Source organism: Mus caroli, unplaced genomic scaffold (genome assembly GCF_978045245.1).
Source record: "Mus caroli unplaced genomic scaffold, Mus_caroli_1 scaffold_6, whole genome shotgun sequence".
NCBI classification, from domain to species: Eukaryota; Metazoa; Chordata; class Mammalia; order Rodentia; family Muridae; genus Mus; species Mus caroli.
Window position 1 is genome coordinate 129,590,675 of NW_028227261.1, and position 25,525 is coordinate 129,616,199.

Genomic DNA, 25,525 nt, shown 5'->3' on the forward strand with positions numbered 1-25,525 from the left:
CTCTTTCTGATCGAATGTAAGGCCTTCTCCACCAAAGGAAATACATGGCTAGCTAATATAAACCCAACCAAGAAAGAACTCATGGTCAGAAAGTTCCCAGGCCCCAGCAGTGAACTTACTACTAGTCTTTTGTTAAATGGACATGGTATCTATATTCATACCACAGATGAGTGCCGCTCTCAGAGCCCATCAGAGAAGTTTCTTTGTGCAGTAGAAGGTGGTTAGCACACAAACCTACAACTGGGAATGCCAGTAAAGAGCTCAGCCCCAGTATCTCTATTATACACTCCTGCCTGCTGAGGCTCAAGAGCCATCTCTCATACAAAGTTATGGGAAGACCATAGGAACCAGAAGTTAGGAACACTCAGAAAGAAACAGTATCTTCTGGTGACAGGACTAATAAACTCGTAGAAGCTGTGGCTGCCTGTGCAAGACTACAGAGATCAAAGCAGCCATGTTCCAGCTAGGCCAACGGAGGGACTCAGGAGCCCCAACCCACAGTTGAGGAGCTATTGACAGTAGATGGTTTTTGGGAGAATGAGTAATTTTCTCTTATGAATGTGGCCTCTGATAGGTTGATCATGTTCCAGTTGTGGTCCCAGACCCATGATTACAAGGGAAGCACAAACTGGACTTGCTGGGTCATTTTTAAAAGAAAAAGAAAGTGAAGTTGGGACAGGGTTGTGGGGTGGGGTTGTAGGGTGGATCTGGGAGTTTTTGGGGGGAAAATAGGGGATGAATATAATCAAAACATACTACATGCATATATGAAAAATCTCAGAGAGTTAATAAAATATATACTTTATAAAGTTAAATCAAAGTATGCCTAACCTTAGGAAAAATCATGTTATACTTCATCAAATACAGTATTTTCATAAAGTTAACTAAAACTAAATTGTCTAAATGAGTTCTTGAAATCCAAACACAAGGTTGGAGTTAGATAAACTTTGTGACTGAAGAATGTTTTAACCTCCTCAACATTTTATATATACCCTTTAGAATTGTGAACTCAGTCTAAAACTGTCTTATTTATAACCACCTTGAAACTTCAACTGGTAGGGTTACCACTCAATGTTAATATTATCCTTCTGGTAATGAGACAAGCTTCACTTCATATAAGGAAATAAAGCATAATAATTTGCTTTTCACATTGGAAATAAGGCACTCATCTTAGTGAACATAATATATGACAAAGAAGAATTTGACCTTAAATTAGTAACTTCTGTAGGTGTGAGAAATAAGGGATGCCGAAATTGGGAAGCCTCCGATCCAATCATAGTAGCACCTAAAATAGTTGCACTTGTAGAAAAGAGAACAGAATGTGGGTTTCTAGGGGTTGAGTGAGGCTCTGAAAATCAGCAATCATTTCTCTATGGATATAAAGTTTGATGTGCAAGTTAAAATATTCACAACTCTTGCCACCCATTCTTAAAATTGTATAAGGATGAATGGGAAAACCAATTATTTTGAAGTTCGTTCATTTGTTTATTTGATATTTTTTAGAGACAGGGTTTCTCTGTGTAGCCCTGCCTTGGAACTCACTTTGTAGACCAGGCTGGCCTTGAATTCAAAAATCCCCCAGATTGCTGAGATTAAAGGCATGTGTCAACATGCCTGGCTAGTTTGAAGTTATTACTGTAGTAACTCATCACTCTTAATAATTAAAACAAAGTTACACATTTAAAGTTCTTGAAAAATACTGTTATAAGTAAAAAAAATCATAAACAGAAAATGAAAAATAATAATTTCAAAGAGCATTCGGCCCCACTAGAATAAAAATTTTAACGAAAGCAAATGTGAATTTCTGTTCAGCAAATATTCAAAGTTTTTTTTTTTTTTTTTGCTTTAAGTCAAGATAACAGAAATTAAAATAGATAGTCCACCAATGGAATTTCACGTAAGCAGTAATTCAGAAAGCTGCATCAACTGCCTTGTCTGACAAAGACAAACCAACACTCCAGCAAACACAGGGCCATACACAATGGATAACTGCTGAGAACCTCCTTGAAGATATCTAAGAACTACCAGAGCAAGGGAACTTGAGGAATTCAGATCTCAGAGATTAAAATATGGGAGACAGCGAAGTGGTGATTCTGTAGTCAATCCCACTTCTTCACTATGCATAAGCCAATTCCAAAATGCCAGCTCAGACATATAAGACAGCTGAGAAGCTGAAATCTTGAGAGTGGCAGCTGAAAGGCTTACAAGCGGCTGTGAAACTGTGAAGTTGAGTAAAAGAGGCAGCTGGGTGGCTGGGAAGCAGCAGGGCAGGTCTGACTGGAAGAATTCAGGCTCCTGAGAGCACGTGGGAGAGGACCTGGGAAGACCATGCTATTCTAGGAGCACAGAGACACCAAAGCGTCCAAAGAATGGCCACACACTAGCCTCGGTTGAGTGCTTTCCCTTAATTACATTTCCTAATCAAAGCTATTTTTAAGACTCAAGCCAAATGTCAAAACACTCAGTATACTATGATGAGGTTGACCAGTAGTCCGAAGGCACAGAGCATGAGGCTACTGAAGGCGAGTCTACTACAGATTTGTTAGCATCTGGATCTTGATTGACTCCCAAGGGTCCAAGTGTTGAAGGTTGCATCTCCACAGTCTGTGGCTCAGTTGGGAAGCAGCAGAACTGTTAGAGGAGGCAGGGCCTGGTCAACAGAAGGTATGGTACTATGTATGCCCTTGAATAGGCTACTGGGATCCCAGCACCTTCTTTTCCTTTGTCTCATTTTCTGGCTACTGTGAAGTGAACAGTGTTGCTCTACCATGAGCTCTTGCCCTACATGTCATATCACAGACTCCAAAACAACAGAGCCTAAACCATGGACCAGAATAAAACTTTCCTACCATATAGACTGGATGGCATGCATCTTTTGTCATAGTGACAGAAAGCTAACATGTGACTCATAATTTGAAATATGTGTGTGTGTGTGTGTGTGTGTGTGTGTGTGTGTGTGTGTGTGTTAACAAGAAAAACACAGGAAACCAAGTTGAAAGATAAGCAAAAGAGCATACACTAAAACATCCAAATAAGGCAAAACAAAAATCCATTGCATCAATAATGATGTTGTCTCTCACCAATCAGCAGTGAAATACAAACACATATCACACAAACCTAAGATGTCTAAAGCTTAAAAAGAAACAGCAAAAGAAAATAGTTTTCAGGATAGCATTGAGATAGGACTTGGACGAATTGCTGTTGGGAGTAGAAATTGCTGTGTTTTGCTACCTACTCAAACATGCCATCCTCTCACCTCTGTCACACAGCAACTCCACAAAGTACTGACTGAACAGAAATGTTCTCATCCTTCTCTTCAGTGGCACACATGTTTTATTAGCAGTACTGTTTGAGATAACCAGGTATCAGAATAACAAGTATCCATAAGCAGCAGAATTAATAATAAAAAAAATCTATTCATATAATAAAGTGTACCACAAAAAAATGAGCAAACTACTCAAAACAACACCTAGATGAACAAGAATAAGACTGAGCATAAGGCACAGACACAAAAACATAGCATAGCATCCATGCAAATCAGGGTCAACATGATGCTAGTCATTGTTGGATGGTTCCTCTATGAGAGGGGTGACTCAAAGACAAAGAAGGGACTTTGGGGATATTGGGACCCCTGAAATGATGTAACATGTCCTTAATCTCTGGAATGGTTGTACTTATGGACTCCTCTTTCAGCTTTTAGTAAATTATCCTTTATGATTTTTATATCTTTCTGCCTATATGTGAAACTTATATTTAGAAAAGTCATTAAAGCACTGGAGTGTTAGGGCATAGCAGTAATCTAAGTCCTCAGGAGGCAGAGGCAGCAGGTGGGCTTGAGGTCAGTCTGAACTATATAATGAAACTGTCACGAAAACACCAGGGCTTGGGCATGCAGCTCAGTGGCAAAGTGATTGCCTTGAACATGCAAGGACCTGGGTGCCAGCCTCAGCAATGAAAATAAATGAATGTATTAAAAATTCAGATATTCAGCATCTCAGAAGTTACCTTAAAAGTTAATATAATTAAAATATCTATAAAACAGCTTGAGAACTTAAGTCGAAGAATTCATAACTGACACGAAAACAACTGTTCATTAAAGAAAAAATTGATCTCATTTAAATTCTTGTGTTTTTAGAAGACATTAAGATAATGAAAATTCAAGTAACAGACTGAACATATTTTCAAATCATGCATCTAACAGACTTGTGCCCAAATCTTACAAAGAACACTGTGTCTTACTTAAGGTTTCTACTGCTGTAACAAAATACCATGAGCTAAAAGTTGAGGAGAAAGGGTCTATTTGGCTTACATTTCCACAGAGTAGCTCATCACTGATGGAAGCCAGAACAGGAACTCAAAACAGGGCAGGAACCTGGAGCCAGGATGAAGAGGCTATGGAGGGGTACTGCTTAGTTGCTTGCTCTCATGGCTTGCTCAGTCTGCTTTCTTATACAACCCAGGATCACCAGGGATGACACCACCCACAGTAGGCTTCACCCTCCCCCACCAACCACTAATTAAGAAGATGCCTTACAAACAGACCTTTAGAAGGCATTTTCTTAAGATTCCTGGCTTTCAGAAACTCTAGCTTGTGTCAAGTTGGCATAGTCAGCACAGTTGACCCCTTGTCAACTTGACATACAAAGATATCACTGTTAAGCCATAATCAGTTGACCCCTTGTCAACTTGACATACAAAGATATCACTGTTAAGCCATAATCTCTTTGCTCATCTCCAAGATTACACATTAATAAAGACATCATACTACAAAACATTTTACAAACTTAAAATGTCTATGACCTTACAAATTCAAACACTTTTTAAAAGTTGTCTCTTTAAAAAATATCCAGTCTCTTAAAATCCAAATTTTCTGTAAACCTCCAAATCACCGCCCCCGCCCCCAAATTCAAAATCTCTCAACTGTGGGCTCATATAAAATCTGAAGTAGGTTAAGTACTTACTTCTTAATTTAAGAGGAAAGAACCCTGGTGCATTTACAAATTTGAACAGAGGAAAATCAAACTTCAGGGTGTTAAATAACTCAATATCAAATGTCTGTGATTCACACACAATCTTATGGGCTCCTCCAAAAAGCTTGGGTCACTTCTCCAGCCCCATCCTCTGCAGCACATATCGATGCAGAGGGTGCATCTTCTAGGCTCTAGCTGGGTCCATTCCACTGCTGCTGATGTTCTTGGTGGTCATCCTATAGCATTGATATCTCCAAACTGCTAGAGTCCCTTGCCTTAAGTAGGCTGCACTTTCACCAATAGCCTCTCATAGGCTCTCTTCATGGTGCCAAGCGCCAACTTCTCCCTGTGACCCCTGCAGTCCTGGGCCTTCATCTGTCACTGAGACTGTACTTTCACCAATGGCCTCTCACAGTGCCAAGCTTCACTGCTTTTCATGACCTCTTCATGGCTTCAAAACCAGTACCACCTGGGTGACTCAAACTACCAAGTTCAGCTTCCAGTATGACGTACAACCTTGACTACCTCTGGATCATAACGTCTGTGTGTTGACTCTCAGGAAAACACTTGCCAGGAGATTTCACCTCAGTGAGACTGGTCTCTTCTTAATCACCAGTTATTTCTCAGCTCTAGCCACCAGCAATGAGTATTTCAGAAAGGCAATGGTTTCAATTTAGTAGTTTTAGTATCCTATAAATGATATCTGATTCTTCAGCCCAGAACCACATTTTCCAGCTAACCAGAATCTTCCCTCTGAAACTTTGCAAGTCAAACCTCCATCTTCTACAATGCACTCAGCATTCCCATCTCACAAGCTCCAAAGTCCTTCCATAATCCTCCCCCAAAACAACACAGTCAGGTCTTTTACAGCAATACCTAACAATCCAGGTACCAACTTGTTTTAGTTAAGTTTTCTATTGCTATGACAAAACACCATGGCCAAAAGCAAGTTTGGGAGGAAAGACTACTTGGTTTATACTTCCATATTTCAGCTCATCACTGAAGGAAGCCAGAACAGGAACTCAATCAGGGCAGGAACCTGGAGGCAAGAGCTGATGCAAAGCCCACGAAGGGGGTGCTGCTTACTGGCTTGTTCTATGTGAGCTGCTCAATCTTCTTCCTTATGAGAACCCAGGATCACCAGCCCAGGGATAGCACTACCCACAATGAGCTGTGCCCTCCCCCATCAATCATTGATTAAGAAAATACCTTACAACCAGATCTTATGGGCCATCAACTGATGAATGGATAAACAACAGGCATTGCAGTTACAGCTATACAGTGGAAAGCTGTTAACAACAAAAAGAAATTAAGTGCCTGTGTGCTGCGCTATACACAAACCTCAAGCATACTCAAAACTACTATAAGCAAAGACACTCGGCCACAAGAAATCACGTTCTGTTTATTTGAATGCTCACATGGGCTTCCATACTGCACTGTGATTGTGACACTTTTCATTTCCTAACCTCCTATATGCCATAAATAGAAACTCTGAGTAATTCCTTTCCAAATATAAAGTCAGGTAGACTCCCTATCCTTTCATCCCTCCTCACCACCATTGAAAGGTGCATCACTTGCACGGTGTAATAGAAACTATGCAGCACATTCTCCAGCAATCTTCACACCACTGTAATACAGGGAGCTCTTTGTCTTTTAATTGCTTCAAAATAAGCCTCTCTGGGCCCTACCAGGTTTTCTAGAAACATCCTACAACAAAGGTACCTAGTTTGTTCTAGATCCCCACATGAGACTACAAAATAACTTACTTGTTTTTTATAACATCGCATTCTGTTTCTGACTGGCTGTTCCCGAGAGCTCCAATCAAGCCAACAAATATGTCCCAGGCATCAATCGGGTTGAGGCACTGTACCAGGAGATTGACAACTGACACCAATATATACGGCATGCTATATGCTAAAGTCAAATAGGGCTGAGGAGGTAGTCCAGTTTGTAAGGTACTTGCTGTACAAGCAATAGGAAGGACCTGAGTTAGACCTGCAGCAACCATATCAAAAGCCAATAAAGGAGGTGCATTCTGTAGCCCCAGTGCTGGAGGTGAGAGTGAAAAAAAGCACACTCCTGGAGTTCATGGCTCAGCCACAAATACACACGTGCACCTGCACACATATCTACACAAACATACACACAGAGAAAGAGAAAGGCAAAACAAGAAGATCCGGAAATATTGCACACACCATGGTGTCTCTTTCCTACCGCAAACCCAGACAATACCTCTAAGACAGTTCAAGCACAGCCTCCTGATAAAGCAGATAGTTAGGTAGAGCCCTCCATGTACAGCTTCACCACCCCACCTCACCCTAATCAGTCAGGCACAGCTTCTCACGTTGTATAATAGGAACTTCATGGCAGGCACGCTGAAGACCTTCACATCATCAGAGACCTCAAATAACCTCAAATCTTATATATAACAGTTGGTCATTTAAAAAAAATGGATCCCTTTCCCTGAGATGGACTACCTGGTCTGGTCAGCCTCAGAGGAAGAGGATGTGCTTAGACTTGACATCCCAGGGCGAGGTGGGTAACCAAGAGGGACTTCCCCTTCTTCTCTAAGGAGAAGGGGAGGGGTAATGCAAGGAAAGATTTGTGAGAGTAGGACTCAGAAGGGAAGGGGGGAGCTTTGATAGGGATGTAAAGTGAATAAAATAATGAGAAAAAACCCACTGAAGCCAAAGGTAATTCAATTAAATGTATGCAGATCATAGGAAAAAAGGAGGAAAAAAGTATATGCCATTAGCTCCTGGTCCGACACTGTGTAAATATAATTCAGTATCATGGTAATTTTCATGATGGACACAGAGAGAAATATGGAATTAACAGTTTTGTTTTCCTGCACAGGAAGCTAGAAAAGTCATGCAGAAAGAGAAGCACAGAACCAAAGATCACAGGGCTCGCAGTGTGTCACTGCAGCACAGGGCTGGAGCCCAGCAGTGGCTCATCACAGAACGGGAGGCTCTGATCTGATCTCCAGTCACTGCCACTCCTCAAAACAACTCCAGCAAGCTCAGGAAGATTTGAACAGTCTAAGGTCATATTTGAAATACTCAAAGCTCAAACTTTATGAAAGATGACTTTGGCTTTAGGATTTGAAGTAGTTATGAGATAAAACCACAAATGCCCACAATGTTACTATATACCAATTAAAATTACCTTTACTCACTTACTAGGCCCCAATACCCAATCTTATGACTAAGACACAGCCGTTCCACACACACTTCTCAATTTACTTACTTCCCTAAGAGCCCTTCCCCCTGCTTGCTCCCTCTCTTCCTTCCTTCTCTCTACATCAAAAGGATAGGTTATCATCTATCCAAAATGCTTAGGATCAAAAGGTTCCTTCCACATTTGGCAACATTTTAGAATTTGGACTACTTTGAAATATGAAATTAGAAATGTTCTTCAGTCTAAAACTTTTGAGCATGAGAGAGCTTGAAAATATTAGACTTTGAAGCATCCGGGACTTGAGAGTTTCAGACTATGACATCCAATTTGTGCACAGTGTCTGTTCTGAGTTTAAGAAGAAACCAAACAAGAATCTCCTGAGCTTACGGAACTGAAAGTCTTGTAAGGAAACTCACAAGAAACACCCAATAATCTCTGGGCTCCACCAGGCTTCACAAACTACTAACACCAGGCTGTTCCAAGACTGCAAAGTGAGGAAACATAATTCATCATTTACTCTGTCATGATACTTGGTAAATCTCATACTTCCAGGAAAAATTCACATACTGAACATGAGTATATTTTTGTTTCAAAGGTATAGATTATATATTCCTTTTGGTAGAGAAGGAATAGAAAAAGAGGGGGGTTGCAAATAATAAAGAAAAAAAATAAAAACCACACTACACTTAAATAAAATGTTTAAAAAAATGAATATATGTCCGAACAAAAGTTCTTTTTTATGTTTTCCTTTTTAAAAATGAATATGAGTATTCTATCTGCATGGTCACTTGTATGCCAGAAGAGGGCAACAGATCCCATTATAGATGGTTGTAAGCCACTATGTGGATGCTGGAAATTGAACTCACTACCTCTTCTTAACCGCTGAGCCATCTCTCCAGCCTCCCCTTTTTATGTTTTCTAAAACTGAATTGTTAGCAAATAATTTTAAATACAAGAATATTTTGTGTTTCTTAGAATTTCACTAGCTGAAAGATTCTCTACACTAACTTCTGTCACAAGGTCAAATTCATTTATAAAATTATCTCCTCTAAGAACACAGTTCTACTATTTCTAAATTCTGCCATGTAATAAGGATTACTGTCCATAAAGTAACCCAGTAGGGCTGGTCCAATAAGGGTCACCATGACTTACAGGGTCACTGTAAACTCAAAGTATTCCATATGCTTTCTAACATAGTCCATAATCCATGAACCCTGCTCAGTGCCAAGAAAAAGACCTTAGCAGAGAAGAAACCTGTTTAAAAAAATCTGCAATAGCTATTTTCAACTTTAAAAAAAAAAAAATATCAAGCAGGACAGTGACATGCTTCAGCAGGTGGCAGGGGACACCAAACACCTAGGGCTGTCATCTCACCTCCACACGTGCAGGCAGGACAAAATAATTTTAAAACATTAAAGACATTTCAAATCTATTTCAAAATAAAAAGACTTAAAAGCTAAATTCTAAACACCGAGGAAATATATCTCAAGTCACAAAACTCTCAAGAGAATAAAGTCTAAGGGGGCCCAGTACTTGCCTGTCACTGAGGTCCCCACCTGGAATGGGCATCAGGGATGTTGTCATTCGGTAAGGCCCCTGCTGCTCTCAGACAAAAGAACCAGCAGAGGCTGGGCAAGTTCACAGAGTGCTGATGCAACTGGAGAGACTGAAGACCCAGTGCCCAGAGGGAATTCACTGGCCTTGTGTCAAGTGCACACAAATGGCCAGAACTGTGATGTCTTCTTAACTAAAGAAGAAGGAAAGGGCACAAAATAGCACTATAAACACCACTCTGCTTGTGTGCAGTTTGTGAGGCCTTATTATATCTTACTCATGCCCCTTTTCAAATGGTTCTTCCAGCAGAACAGCCTATAAGAGGAATTGATGCTAAGAAGTGCTGTATATGGGTTCATGCCCCCAGGATATATTCAATACTGGCAAAATCCTTTGCAGCAGTGTGGCCCAAATGTTAGAATTTGACTAACAGTTAATAAAATAAGCCTGAAAATTCTCTTTACATTCATGGTTTCTATTTGCAGGAAATTGGATAGAAAAAAGAAAAAAGAAATTGAATGGAGTTTTAGAAAAAGATATCATTTACTGAATGACCACATCTCCATTTAAATTAGATACAAAGGAGACTGACCCTTCCTTTGAGCTAAACTGATATAGAGTGCAGCCCTGGAGACAAGCACATTCCATTACCTGCCAGAGAGACCCATTTTCCTGGAACCCCAGTATAAGCCGAGTGAAATTATAATTTAAGATTAAATCTTAAACTAGAATCCAGTTTAACTAAACTAGTTTGAGATTAGAGAAGAATTTTTTGTGTGTAATGTAAAGAGAATTAAGATAAGAAAAATATTTTAACGCTAAGAATGCAGGAACAAATTATTTCCTAAAGAGCACAGCAGAATCTATGAGAGTAACCCTAGCAAAGACTCCTAGTAATAGAGAACACATTGCCTGAATCTGCCATCTTTTGTGTCCTTGCAAGGGCTCAGTGGAGGAATTGGGACACCAACCCAGCCACAAAACCTTCGACCTATAGTTTGTCCTGCCTGCAAAACCATCAAAGACACCAGAGAGACTTCATCCAGGAGCTGATAGGAGCAGATGCTGAGTGCCACAGTCAAGCACAAGGGGGGAGCTAGGGGAGTCCTTGGGAGGAGAGGGAGGAAGGATCAGAAACCAGGAATCAGAGACAAACCAAGAGGACACGGTTCAGAGTCAACTGACTGGGACTAACGCAAGCTTGCATAGACCAGGGAGTCTGTAGGAGCCTGCACAGATGTTATGGCTGAGTAGCTCGGTGATCTTGTGGAAATCCTAACAGTGGGAGCAGGTGCCCTCTCTGACTCTTTTGCCTACTTGTGGGACCCTGTTCCTGCTACTGGACAAGGGTCCAGGACTTGAGGGTAGTGCCTGGTCTTAAGGAAGCTTGTTATGGCTTGTTTGGTTGATGTCCCTGGGAGGCCTGCTCTTTTCTGAGGGGAGCTGGAAGGGGTGTGGATGTGGGAGAGAGGGGAGTTTGTGGGGAGAGACAGAGGGGAGGGGAGGAAGGAGAAACTGTGGTTGGGATGTACTAAATGAGAGAATAAAAGTAATAAAAAGGAAAAGGGAAAAAAAATAGAGCACATCAAAGGAAAAGTTCAACTCTCCTTACCCAGTGGTGGGCAGCCATTCTAATCACTGATGAATGGAACAGTGACCGAAAGGGAGCCAAGCCAATAGCCCATTTCGTATTACCTTAAACGAGTCACTGACATTATTTTCAAGTTATGTATCCTTGTAGAGGGATATGTGCACACTGATGCGGCTACCAGAGGCATTGGACACCCCAGAGTTAGAATAATAGGTGGCTGTGAGCCTCCTGACATGTGTGCTGAAAGCTGGGTCCTCTGCAAAAAGCAGTACATGGCCTTAGCTGCTGAGCCATCTCTCCAGCTCTAATTAACCATCTCTCTCTCACCACTGTGCTTGCTTTTATTGCTATTTTATAGTAAACGTGTATTGGGTGACACAAAGGCTGAGGTCTTCAGCCTCTTTCTGTTTGTCTCTTCATAATAAAAGTGGTACCCACATTGCTGTATTGTAAAAGGAAAAAGTAAATATGGTTGCCTTAGTCCATTTTGGTTTGATAGGATAGGATAGAATACCTGAGATTAATAATTTATGAAGAGAATGTATGTGGGTCACAGGGATTAAAAGACTCTGGCATGTCAAATGACCCTCGTGTGCAGCAGCACTTGGTACAGGAAAGAAAAGCATGATAGTCATGCCTGAGAGACAGACAGAGCATGGACATTTAAACCAGCTCCAGACGGCCAAAGAAACCAGGGAGGTGACCCAGCAGTGAGGAGCACTGGCCGTTCTGCCCAAGGACTCCTAACACACGATGCCTTACAATTGTCTGTAACCCCAGTCCTACAGGATTCAATGCCCTCTTCTGACCTCCAAAGGCACAGGACAGACATGGTACACAGGTTCAGGTAAAACACCTTTACATGTAAAATACAACATTTTTTTTTAAAAAAAAGAAACTCTGAGAGAGCCCAACTCACACTTATGAAAAAACAGATGTTTCATTTATTTTGCATTTATATGTGCATCTTTATATGTGAGTATTCTCATGGGTTAGGTGCCCATGTGTGCAGGAGCACATGCATGTGTGTGTGTTCACATGGAGACCCAAGCTGACCTCAGATGTCATCATCAACCAAAGCAATGAACTCAGTTAAGAGCAAACGCAAAGAAGGGACATGTCGTCCTGATTAACTTTATCTGTCAACTTGATAGAGCCTAGAGTCATCTGAGAGGACATTGTATCATATTGTCTTACGGAACTGTCTGCAGGAGATGCTGGTCTTGATTACTAATTGATGTGGGATGTTATAGCCTATGGTGGGCATCTCCTTCCCTTGACAGGTGGTGCTGGACTACATAAAAGCCATCTGAGCATGGACATAAAACATACACAAGCATGACTCCACCTGAGTGCTGTTCAATCCCAACTTGAGCCCCTTCCTTGACTCCTTCAGAGATGGGCTGTGACCGGGAAGCTAAGCAAATGAATTCCTTCCTTCCTGCCTGCCATTGACTGCTGTTGGAACAAGTGCTCTATCACAGAAACAGAAAGGAAGCTAAACCACAAACCATGAAGACCTCAGGAACAGAAGCTATTCGACAAGGAATACATTAAACACTAAGGGATTGTATTAAGCAACTTTGGGAAAGTACCAAACACTCATGTAGAAATGAAATATGTCTGATATTAACGCTAAGTTAACAAAATGGCTTGTTACTGAAGTGAATTAAAATAAACTCTACCTGGGAATGGACAGTTCCCTTAATGTCATGAAAAGCTGTATAGGAGTAAGAAGTGAATGAGAAATGGTAGAAGAGATGAGACAATGAAATATATAAAAGGACTAATGAACTTGCAACCAGAGGATAAGATGATCATAAAATAATGATTACAGGATAATCAATGGAAGGTTTCAGAAATACCAAAAATGCTAGTGTTCAGATAGAGTCAATCTGATGCCTAACAGGATGAGTGTTTAATTCCCACGCAGAAACAACAGGCTGAAATATGAAACATACATGTGCACACACACACAGACACACAAGTACCCACACAAGGAACTATCTTTGTGGAGAGACTATCATTAACAGATCTTAGAAGAACTATTTCCCTGACGAAGGGGGTAAACAAACTTGAGTGCTCAATTCTCCATGGCAATAATAAAATGTAGAGGATAACAGAACCATATTTTGTGATATGCTATAAGTAATTATCTATCAAAAAGGAATTCGATACCCAGAGGATCTCTCTTCAAGGAAGAAGGTAATTAAAATCATTATGATAAACAAACTCTCCCCACACACTTGTTCAGCAAAGGACAAGTAAGGATATTTGTCAGACAAAGAAAATTCCCCAGATGGAAGACCTGCTACACAAGGCAGGTGAGAAAGTACAGACATCATACACAATTCCAGATGAGTGCTGGATAAAACACCCAAAAGATTGTTTTAGAAGAAAAAAAAACTTACTAAAAGGCATTAGCAAGTAATAAACTGGAGGTAGGGTTATATGCCTTGCTCTTAGGTATTAATCACTTTAATAAGGAATGTTAAGGCCTCATTAAAAATACAGCGTTAGTGGCTTAAACAATAGGAAATATTCTCACATGTCTTCACTCTGGAAGCTAAAGTCCAAGGTGAAAGTAACATCAGGATCATTTCCTTCCTAACTTGTTCAACTTTCATGTGGCCTTTCCTCTCAACATGCAGAGAGGAAGGAAAAGCTCTGTGTCTGGTGTTACCAGGTCAGGGCTACCAATACCGTTTATTTAGCCTGTATTAACCCATTATAGACACAATCTCCAGATACTGGGACTTAGGCCTTCCATATATACATTTGGAAGGATACAATTCAATTCTACAATAGAGAGCAAAGATACTAATAACCACAGATGTGTAAAGATGAATATTTATAATAAAATTATCTGGGTCATCACTAAAAGGATACAGAGCATCCAGCCAGTACCTTAAGCTCATTTAGTAAACAGAATACTACAAATATCCAAAAGCAGGTTAAGACAGGAAAGAAGATGCAGAAAAAGCAGAGGAAAAAATACATGACTATAGATCATAATTAAATCTGAATTTAACAATCTTCACTCCAAATACCAAGGACTAAATTCTCCAGTGAAAAGCAGATTTGGCTATACCATATTAACTAGAGACACATCCAAAACTATAATGGCACACATCAAGTTTCAACTGCAGAAAGAAGAATAGGGCATAAAAGCAAACACGATCTATATGGAACAATGTAGTTTCATTACTATCAAAGGAAAAGATTTTTAAGTTAAATAACAGTATCAGAGATAAAGTCATCATATATACCAAATGGATTAACTTACCACAAATAAATTTTTAAAATTTAAATTTACATCTAGTAATAGTCTTCAAAAAGCAAAACAACAATTATCCACATGAAAATTATAAATCCACAATTAAAATCTCAGCAGTTGAATTTTTAAGCAGACAAAAACATTACTAAAGAGTTAAACAATGTGACTGGGAACCATGGAATACATACTGTTTCCAACTGACACGTGAAACCTTTATTAAAACAGAATTCCTGCTATAGCCCACAACACTAACAAGCATCAAAGATCTGGTATGATACAGAACAACTTGTCTCAGCATATCAAACAGAATTCAAGGAAAATAGCAATACATAACCAGAACCTCCAGTCTTAAAAACTAGAATCAAAATATAATACACAGGGCTGAGAAGATGGCTCAGCAGTTAAGAGCACTGGTTGATCACTCAGGGGACCCAGGTTCGATTCCCAGTACCCACATGGCAGCTCACAACCATCTGTAACTCTAGTCCATAAAAGCTGATGGCCCTTCTGGTTTCCACAGGCACTGCACACACATGGTACACAGACACATGCAAGCAAAACACCCACACACATGACTAACTGATTAAGAAAATAAAAAGAAATCAGAGAAAATACTTAGAGATGAACAATTTTTAAAAATTATTCTGACAAAGAGCTAAAATGGTGAAATGAGGGGAATCTCTATATAGTCCTCGAATAAGCAAGAGTGAGGCATGCAAGCTAAACGATCAGAATAGGGTGAAAGAAACCTGAAAACCATCAAAGAGAATATACACATAAGTTAGAAATAAGCACATAACAGAAGTGGAAAACAGAAAGTTCAGAGAAATTATATACTACAATATTTAAGAGGGAAAGGGGTGAAGGAGAAGGACAGAGTAGCCGCAATGAGAGGGAAATGACCAGACGTACCACAGCAGCCAGGAAGTCATTTTATGATATGATGGAACACTTTTAAAACACAGCAATCGTGACAAAAGTCTCTTCATAAAAGTATAATTAAATTGTGAAATTCATAGAAAAACACACACACACACACAAGAATAAACTTTAGCCCAAATGACTCTGATAAATTCCAAAATCTTAAAAGTGAGACCTAATATGTAGTTAAATTGGCAGAAAGCCCCCAAGTAGACAAAAATAAGAAATCAGCTACTTTAGGACAAGGCAGGAGTAACATTGTTCCAAGAATATAGTCTGCACTTTCCCATAAGGGCTCAGCCTCCTCATAAAAAGAAATCTACCTGTTCATCAGGTGCATGTCTACTCCATCCATGCCAACATACAGAGACATCGTTCCCAACATCCATTCATTACAGGTTTGTCACCAGCGAGTGGATCACTCCAAGACTAGTGGATCTTAGTGATCTCGAGAGCTAGCATGGAACCGGTGGGGAAGGCCACTGATGCAGTCATACCTTTATGACTTTCCTGAGGGTACTGGAAACTCTGTGGGTGAGACCTAGTTAGGAGAAGTAGGTCGCTGGCTGGGACACTGTCCTTGGAGACTATAGCTTTCTGACTGTCACAAGGTGAATCACACCTCTTCCTCCACAGGCTCATTACACCATGAGATAACCTCACCTTAGTCCCAGAGACATAGAGGCAGCTGACCTTAGACTACAACTCCTGAGACGAGGAGCAAAATAAAGCTTTCTAGCATGAGGCCATTTTTAGGAGGCCTTTGTCCCAGCAACAAAATACAGACTAATACAATATGGGGGTTTTTGCAATATTAAAGAAAGAGAGAAGTGATATTCAGTTAAGCAAACCACTTGATTTCAAGTATAAAGTCAGAGTAAAACACCAGCTTGGAAGAAAACAGTGAACTAAGCTTAATCTAGACAAAGAAATAAGCTTCCATTCTGAGGGGGGGGGGGCTGGTCCCGAAAATGGGAGAGACAGAGACAGACAGACAGACAGAGGCAGTGCTCTGCAAGGCTGATGCTAAATTCTACAAATAAAGAATGGGCATGGAAACTGCAGCCATGATGCACTTGAGAGTCATGTTTGATGGTTAAAGATAACTTCAGTTCTGAGCATGAGGAGCCTCACACACATGTTCTTTTCCTCTCGATGCCCATCCTGCATCTCTTGTTCTGTTACTGAAATAACCACATTTTAAAGATACTCGGCATGACACGTATCTGGTTTCAAAGATAACGTCTGGCTAATAAATCATTTTATACTATGGGCAGAGGGAAAAAAAGACCAATACAAGTATATGGATAAAATATGGACCCACATGTGCAGATGCAACTCAAAGTGAGGTTCTGTGCATTTAAACCTTACAAATTTATTATCAAGGTTAAGGGTATGACAGCTGGTATCACAGGTAAGAAAAACATCTTTAAGTTTTAAACATGAGTACATAATAAGCAATATTCATTAAATCCCATCATGTACATACAATGTACATATATGTACATACAGTGATGTATGCCTCAAAGTGTGTGGGCCAGAGGAGAAGCATGAATAAAGGAGACTGAAATTGCAGAGAGAATAATACTCTCCCCACACCCTGTCATCTGCTGTATTTCCTTAAATGCAAATAGCATTTACAGCTGTGACTGAACACTAATGGACAGCCTGGGATTAAGGCTAAATCTTTGTGAACATCTGGGATTGTTTCATTTAGAGAAAATGAGAACAGTCTTGAAATTCTGACTTAGGGCTTCTCTGTGAAGAAAAGCAAGACCTATAGAGGAAAAAGGAGATGCTAATGGGTGACTAGATTTTTCCATTAGGAACAGTAAAGGACCTTCAGGTCAATGCCCTTATTTCTCTCACAAAACTCTGCAGTTGTGATGTTACTCAGTGTAAACAGCCTCAGATGAGTATAAAAAATGGGTTATAAAAAGATTCTCCCTGACCTACAGTAGCAGAGGAAGAGGAAAGTGAGGAGGAAGAGGAGGACAGAAAGGAGGAGGAGGAAGAATAAGGAAAAGGAGGTAGAAGCTGGAGCAGCAACAACCGTGACAGCAGCCTGTCCTTTATTATCACATATATGCACTAAATCATAGTGTATCCGTAGAAAACATTATTCAACACATCAATGTTGCATGTCATTTCATGACCTGGCAAGTGGCCACAGAGCAGTCTACATACATATGAAGTATACAATAAAATGCTAACAGTAATCACCTCAGGGTAGTTCCTTTCTTTTTGCTTATCTGGATAGATTTCCTATACTAAACACATGTCATTTCTATGATGAGAAAAACTATTGCTATATGAGAATGAAGACTAAGGAACCAAAGCCTTAAACGCAAATATATATGAAATAAAGAAACAGAGGGAAGACATCATCAACGGCATTTCAGCTTTAAGTGGGGGCAAAGTTACCCAACTCATAGAAAATGGGCAATCCTTGAATTGAAAATCGGTAATAAATATACCATGGAAGAAGTAGACAATGCAAAGAAAATAAGCAAGTACTGAGAGACAATGAACTGAGAAAAACCGGAAATGAACTCTTGCTAGTGTTTGACACTGAAACTTTAGATGGTCTGGGTTTATGTGGATTTAACCAAAATGGAGCAAGTAGGACCCACACCTTGCCACCTGGATGAAAAGCGAACGAGTAACAACAGTGTTAAGATGGTACTGAATAGGGAATGGACTGAAACACTTCCCTCTGGAAGGCAGGGGATTGATCACAGGCCCTTTCCTGTCTCATTCCCCTTTGTACCCAGTATCCTTCATCCACCAGCAGAGAACAAAAAACTTGCAGCAGACACCTTCAGCCTAGAACCAAAAATCCAGCAAACAAGTTATTTGATTCTTAGGTAATTTCCAGTCAAAACGCTAATTCTCATCCAAACTTGGGCATTTTAAAATCCCTACTAATGTTCTTTCTCTAAAAAAAAAAATCTCCTAGGCTTTTTTTTTTTCTCTTTAAGAAAGTAGGACAAGACAAGGTGTCTCCCTTTGGTAGGTAAGCACTACAATGCAGAATGATGTCCGTCTTTTCTGCACCAACCTCCTCAAGGATTCCTCCCAGTTCTTCCTACAGACTGAGCTCATCTGGTCAAATGAAGAAAGTTAACCAAGAAGCTTTGGCCAAAACTTTGCAAAAGGTATGTAAAATACATTAGTAAATTATGAGGGTTTCACCTAGAAATTACCTAAGAATCAGTGAGCATGGAGGTCAGGATCTGACTGGGTACTTTCTTAATCTTAGCTGGGCCGAGGCGGGCATAATTTCTTTTGCATTATTTATGAAATGAATGCTGAAAACAATAATGTCACTATTAATTTCAATATGTGATCAATAGTGAACCCTCTTTTTTTTTTAAAGATTTATTTATTTGTTATATGTAAGTACACTGTAGCTGTCTTCAGACACTCCAGAAGAGGGCGCAAGATCTCGTTACGGATGGTTGTGAGCCACCATGTGGTTGCTGGGATTTGAACTCTGGACCTTCGGAAGAGCAGTCGGGTGCTCTTACCCACTGAGCCATCTCACCAGCCCCAATAGTGAACCCTCTTAACTGCAAATACACACATTTTTCTCCAAAACCTTTGAGCTGAATTAAAATCCCACCTAGATGCTCCTTCCACTTACAGCGATCAGGAATGAACTTTCCAGGACACTAGAATTTCGTTTGTTAAGTAACAAAACCTTCTGTCATACAAACAGAAATGCACACAAATTATACTTGCCAGTTTTGTCCATATCTATTGGTGTAGGGGCAAAAGGCATTGGATCCTATGTGCCAAGCTCAAAGACAGAAACAGCTTGTCGTCAACTTGAGAATCCATTTTTAACAAGCAGGGCCTGCTGCCTCAAGCCAGCTAAACACCAAAGCATGCTGGGCTGCCCACACTGCAAATTATGTGGAATGTTCTCCATGTTTTGTGGTTGCGAGAGTACTGATTTTGTTCATCATCCAGTTCAGACTAAAAGATCATGTCTGACCTTACACAGAAACCTCCCAAGTAATTCAAACTAACTGACAAAAACCCCATCAGCTTCAAAAAGAAAAAAAAAAAAAAAAAGACTATTGCCTAGTTCAACATTTCAAATGTGATTTTTCTTTTTAAGTTAAGAGACATAATGTAAATTTTAAGAAACTCCCTAATGTATTTCAAGAGAACAGTAAGAACTCACCCTAATCCTGGCTGTCAAAAGCAGAGGGCGGGATGTTATGAGGAAGACCACTTGCAACAATGTAAAGAGCATTTATAGTAAAAGCAAATTGCGAACATATTTCCCCAATAGCTAGCAAATTAAAGCAAAAATAAAAAACCACTCTAAGAGTTGCTAATTCCATCTGTAATGTTCATGTAGATGCTGAAATCCCTCAGCATCAGCTATGGAAAGCGACTGCTCCAAAGGAAGAGCATGTAAACCTTAATAGCCCTGGCAGCAATGTATTCTGGGTACTGTTTACTGAACCATCAGTGGGCCACTCTCAAATCAGACAACAAAAGAGTTTTCACAGAGGGGAACATAGAACTTCCTCTAGGTTTGCTACTGAGGTCAACTTTCTAAGTTGTAAACTGGAGACGAATCACCCGAGGCCATTTTTGATGTGCTGAAAATCTAAGTTTTACCTAGAGAATCATCTTCTAATGGTAAAATTGTTTTGAGCCAGAGAAAAATGCCTGATTCAATCAACCCCAGTGGTGAGGTTGCTTTGATAGATAAATGTGTGTTTAAGATCTTTGGTAATGGCATGCTAGTCCAAGCTTTATAAGAGTTGAAGTGTTTGTTAGAAAGCAGTATTCTTTAACTAAAATGTTCAAAGATAACCAACCCTAGCAAGAACAGTTTTTAGCTTCTAACCATGTAGATCTGCTATTCTTAGAAAGCATGCGTCATTGTGTCCCTCAATGATTTCCCTGTGACAGGTGACAGAGATACATGACAGACAGATACACGCTTGTATGACATCATTATATCTACATAAATCCATATACATGCACGTGAGTACAGAGAAAAAGGTCTCAAAAAGAATCCTCATACAATATACGTCCCAAGTCAAGTATATCGATATAATCTCAAAGAAGTCACTGATCAGAACTCAGTCACAACCACCTTTAGAACATCAAACCCTTACCAACTTGCCCAAAGTACAACCAACATAAGGGACAATTGCACCGAGAGTTAGGGTTTTAATTAGGAGACTTCTGAGCAAATAGTTCTCCAAGAATGTTGATAGAAAATTACACACACACACATCAGAACTGATGACTAAAACAACTCTGTAAGCATTTTCTGGTAGTACATACACACACACACACACATACACACACATACACACACACATACACACACATATAAAGATGCATGTACACATATATACATATATGTATATACATATATACATATATGTAATAAAGTGACAAAATTATATTCCAAGACAAAAATCAATGTCCCAATTTTTTTTTACAGTATTCATGGCTATTTCTGTTATTGCAAAACTTCCATGGTACAGATAAGGCATTTCCTTAGCTATCCTTATTATTTTAGTAGCAAGTATCTTTCTTCCACATATATGAAACATATGCATAACTTACTCTGAAAAGTTCAGGATTTAAGGGCGAGAGTTTGATTATAATTGTTCCAAGTGAACTGGATGATACAATCAATTGTGTCACTAAAATGTGGGCTATGTGATACTGTGTAATACTGCACAGAACTCTTTATCAGCACTTTTGACTTCCAGCTGACATCAGATGACCACACTAACAGGAGAACGCAGAATGCAGGAACTAAAGCCCGAAAGATAAGCATGTGGGGCTTCCTTCCCATGTGGGACCCATGGAGAAAGACCGTCCGCAGTAGATGAACTTTCTATTAATTAGCCTTTATCAAATAAATGATTGCTTACCTTCTTCCTGGGTAAAAGTGTCTGAAGTAAAGTCATATTATACAATAAACCAAGTATTGTTTACCATTCCTAGAAATATTACTTCTAAAATCCTTAAGAAGTTAGAGCATTCTTAATCTAAGACATGATGAAAAGCAAACTTGTCGATAAACAAAGAAAATCCTTTTTTAATGCCACTAAACCTCACCCCTGCCTCACTGGGGTGGCGAAGGCGGGGGTGGGGGGTGGGAGTGCATTCTAACGCAAAAGCCTGTATTTCCTAAGTATTCCAGACAATCCAAATATTTCATCAAAGACTAAATGATCACTTTTGAAAACTGGATCAGCCCCGAGGGTTAATTTCTCATAAAGCTACGTTGCTACGTTTTTGGTTTTTTTTGGTTTTTTTTTGTTTTTTTTAAATACCCGGGCGAACATGCTGAGTCTCAGCCCAGAGTGGAGAGCCCAGGGCGGGAAAGTTCCCCCGAGGGTCCCAGTCCTCCGCGAGGTCTGCTCGGCAGAGCCCCGGCTGAAGCACCGGGGATCAAGGAGGCCCGAAGCAGCGCAGGGCGTCGGGTGGCCCCGGGAAGCCGCGGCCTCGCCGGGAGCCTCTCCCGGTCGCCCGCTGCCGAGTCAGCCGCTTCCTGTCGCGGGTCCGGAGAGAGCCGCGCTCCGCGCCACCAGCCAGCCCGTCCGACCGCCCGCCCGCCCGCCCAGGATGCGCTCGCCTGCCAGGGAAGCGCTCACACCTCGCACAAAAGGCGCCGGGGCGGGACGGCGAGGAGTAGGCGACCGCTGCCTCCCGGAACTTTGCGGACATCGCACCGCAGCTCCACAGCTCCGATCCCCCGGCGCAGGAGGAGGCCGAGGCGGCGGCGGAGAGTCGGGGCATCGCCCGGCAGTGCCTCCGCCTTGCCGGCTGCCGGCGGCTCCCGCCCCCGGTTAACCAGCGCTCGCTCTTAAAGGCGCCCGCTGCTGGTTAGGCCGCGAGGTAAGGAAGAGAGGAGTGGGGTGGAGGCAAGGAAAGGGGGAGGGGGCAGCGCAGACAGGATCCCGGGAGTCTTCTGCTGTCTAAACTCAGACTCCTCTCGCTCCAGGTCCCCAGGTCACCCCACCCCCCAAAACGGGAGTTAAGTACTCAGCCCCTACACCAAGGATGTGTAGCCACTGCTGGCTAGCTCAGGAAACCTCACATTTGCTTGAACTGCCCACACCTCTGTTAAGATCTTTATCTTAACACCCCATCCCTGGGCCACACTTACCATAGAGCTAAAATCGGCGCCCAATGGGACCGTGCTTCCCTCCGCTGATTGTGCAGCCTCCCGGGTGTTTCTTCATTTCCAACACTATGAGGAGGGTCTCATCTGGAACACTTCAAATTGAAGACCAGCTTGGACCCTTACCTGGACCGCTGAAGGAGTCGTGAACTGTAGTGGCAGACATGCCTTGCTTTGACCCATGCTCACTTGCCCGGTGGCTTCCACCTCGATTGCTAGAACCACTGGCATTCATGATCACCAAACTGGACTCAGGAAGACCCTGAAGGAAAGATACCATCATCAAATCTCAGTAATGGTACTTTTGAAATGTTGCTTCCAAGTGATAAATGACACATACTGTTTTCCTAACCATCATCCACATTTGTGGCAGAGTGGAGGGCCCAGGAGGCTCAGAGCACTAACAGTTTTCCTGACTCCACAGCAGACCAGCACGAGGGACCATCCATCCAAAGCTGCTCTTGTATCTGCTGGTTTCAATCCTCGCTTCTCAGTCCTGTGGGACCACTCTAACAGATATGGAAAGGAAGATGTTAGGCAATTAGGGGTTATGATCTAGCCTGGGCTTCAAACATCAATCCCAGCCAAGGACTCTGAAGGTATGAGTGACATTTTCTACTTCAAAGGAGCTTGCACCTTTTAGCCCTGGCTTCAACCAACTTGGTTCTTACCCTTAGGCCACTGTGGAGTACACGGCTGCTTGCAAGAGGTAGAAGCAATTTTTGTTACCAGATGGAGAGAAACTAAACTCCAGGCTTTGGAGAAAAGAAATTGCGAGGGAGGAGAAGGGAGGAGAGAAGAGGGGAGGAGGAAAAGAAACAAGGAAGGCTCAGCAGTAGTGAAGAGAATTCATCATAAAGCAGTCAGGATGGTTGGATCTAATAACCGGGACCTAATCCAAAGGGACTTAAGAAAATCTGTTGTGAAGGCTGTGTAATTTATTGGCTCATATTTATAAAGACTAGTAATGATGTAGTCACACCCACCCCCCAAAAAAAATCTTTAAATTTCCTTTTTAAATTTTTTTCTGCTGGACTTTAAGACTCAGTTTCTCTCCACATTTGCCTGTGTTTCCCTTGTACTGATTCTGTTTTCTCTAAGCAGGAGCTAGAACTGTAACTGCGAGTGTACTTCCATCCTCCTTAACATGTGATGTCTTCAGCAAGTGAGCAGGCCAAGGGGCATTGAGCCAATGGAACCCTGTGCTTGACATTTTATTTAACTTTTCCCTTAACCTATGGCACCTTTGCCAGCATATACACCAACCTGTACTCATTGTTGGGCCTTCTATTTGTAGGTCATCAATTCTCCTGCATAACAGTCTATAGGGATTCTTTCCAAGTGTGTAGTCATTAACTGGGGAAAATGGGGTTCACAAATAGTCACAATTTCAGTGTCCCAAGGACACAGGGCCTAACTTCTTTTTTATAACTTAATAACTATTCTGTCTTTTCAGAGCTAGAATGGAGAAGTTGATGTTTTCCTACCCAAAGTACCAGCTTTCCCACTGGGAAGATAGCTCTGTGGGTAAAGCTGATTGCCACCCAAGTCCAATGACCTGAGTTTGAGTCCGCAGGATGATGGACAAACTAACTCCCTCAAATGGCTCTTTGACCACCACACAGCAGCCTCAACATGAATGAACCCCCCTACACACACACATGGAGAAAGTAATAAAATTAAAATATGTTAACTTCCACTTGTTTCTTCCCACATAGGAAACTTTCTAATTGTCACAGATCTAAACCATTTCATATTTTTCTTTTCACTTGTAAGTGTTATAGGATTCCTTACATATCATATCTATAACTCTAGAAGAGACTTTAGAACAACCTAAAACTTCCCTTTCATTTAAGGAATAAAGAAATGAAATGTCAACATCTGACTTGCTGGGGCCACACAGCTGTTCTCAGCTTCAGTTGGTGCCTGCTTCTAAATGTACAGAAGCAGTGATGGAGAATGTGGCCACAGTCCCCATGAAAGTAAATTGAGCTGAGGAGAGATGACCCTCCAGTACAAAAAAAAAAAAAAAAAAAAAAACTCAAGGCATCAGTGAGTCATATAATTTGGTGTAAAAACAAATGATGAGGGGAGATGGTTCTATCAGTAAAACACCTGCCATGCGTACATGAATTCCGATTCTTAGCCAGTCATGGCAGGACCAACCCAGAACTCAGCAATGGAGAGCAGAAATAGGAGGACCCCTGGAGCTTGTCAGTGAGACAGTCTAAAGGAATCGGTGAGCTCCAGGTTCAATAGGATAACCTGTCTAAAAAGTATGGTGGGGAATGATTAAGAGTCCTGATGTGACCTCTGGTCTCCTCATGCACACATGTGCACACACTCAGACATGCTCACACACATATGATAAGAATAGGCCTGAAAGTAAGTGCTAGAGATGGAAATCATCTTGAAAGTGGTTTTGGTTTTGGGTTTGTTTGTTTGTTTGTTTGTTTGTTTGTTTGTTTGTTTTTAAAGAAAGTAAAGACATACAACGGCAAGAAACACCGAAGTACATACATAAATGGGAAAGCCTTGGTGGGGAAAAGGTATTGCCTTTTGTTGGAATAGAAAAGAGCCCTGGATTTTCATGGCTTAGAAAAAAGTCTCTAATAGCCCCAATATCATTTTGCTACATATAAATCTGTATCATTTTCTCTGTTTGTGTTAGAGGCAAAGTACAGATTAGGAGTCTCACCTCGTATATGCACTAAACAAGTGCTCTACCACACAGCTAAATGCCTAGACTCTATCATTATTGTTTTCATTAGACAAAGTAAAAACCTGTGTACTCCTTTAAAACATTTATTCATTTTTAGATATCACTTGTCAGTACTTCCCATCATGTATGTTCGGAG

General features: G+C 41.0%; 1 protein-coding gene across 1 annotated transcript in view; it reads right to left on the reverse strand.

The window, feature by feature from the left end:
• Positions 1–22,328, reverse strand: part of Gpr63 (G protein-coupled receptor 63) — a 47,757-nt gene extending 25,429 nt beyond the window's left edge. Inside the window, exon 1 of the mRNA XM_029476826.2 lies at positions 22,140–22,328. The gene's annotated coding sequence lies outside the window, so the exon portion shown is untranslated. The remainder of the gene's footprint in view (positions 1–22,139) is intronic.
• Positions 22,329–25,525: the final 3,197 nt, after the last annotated feature.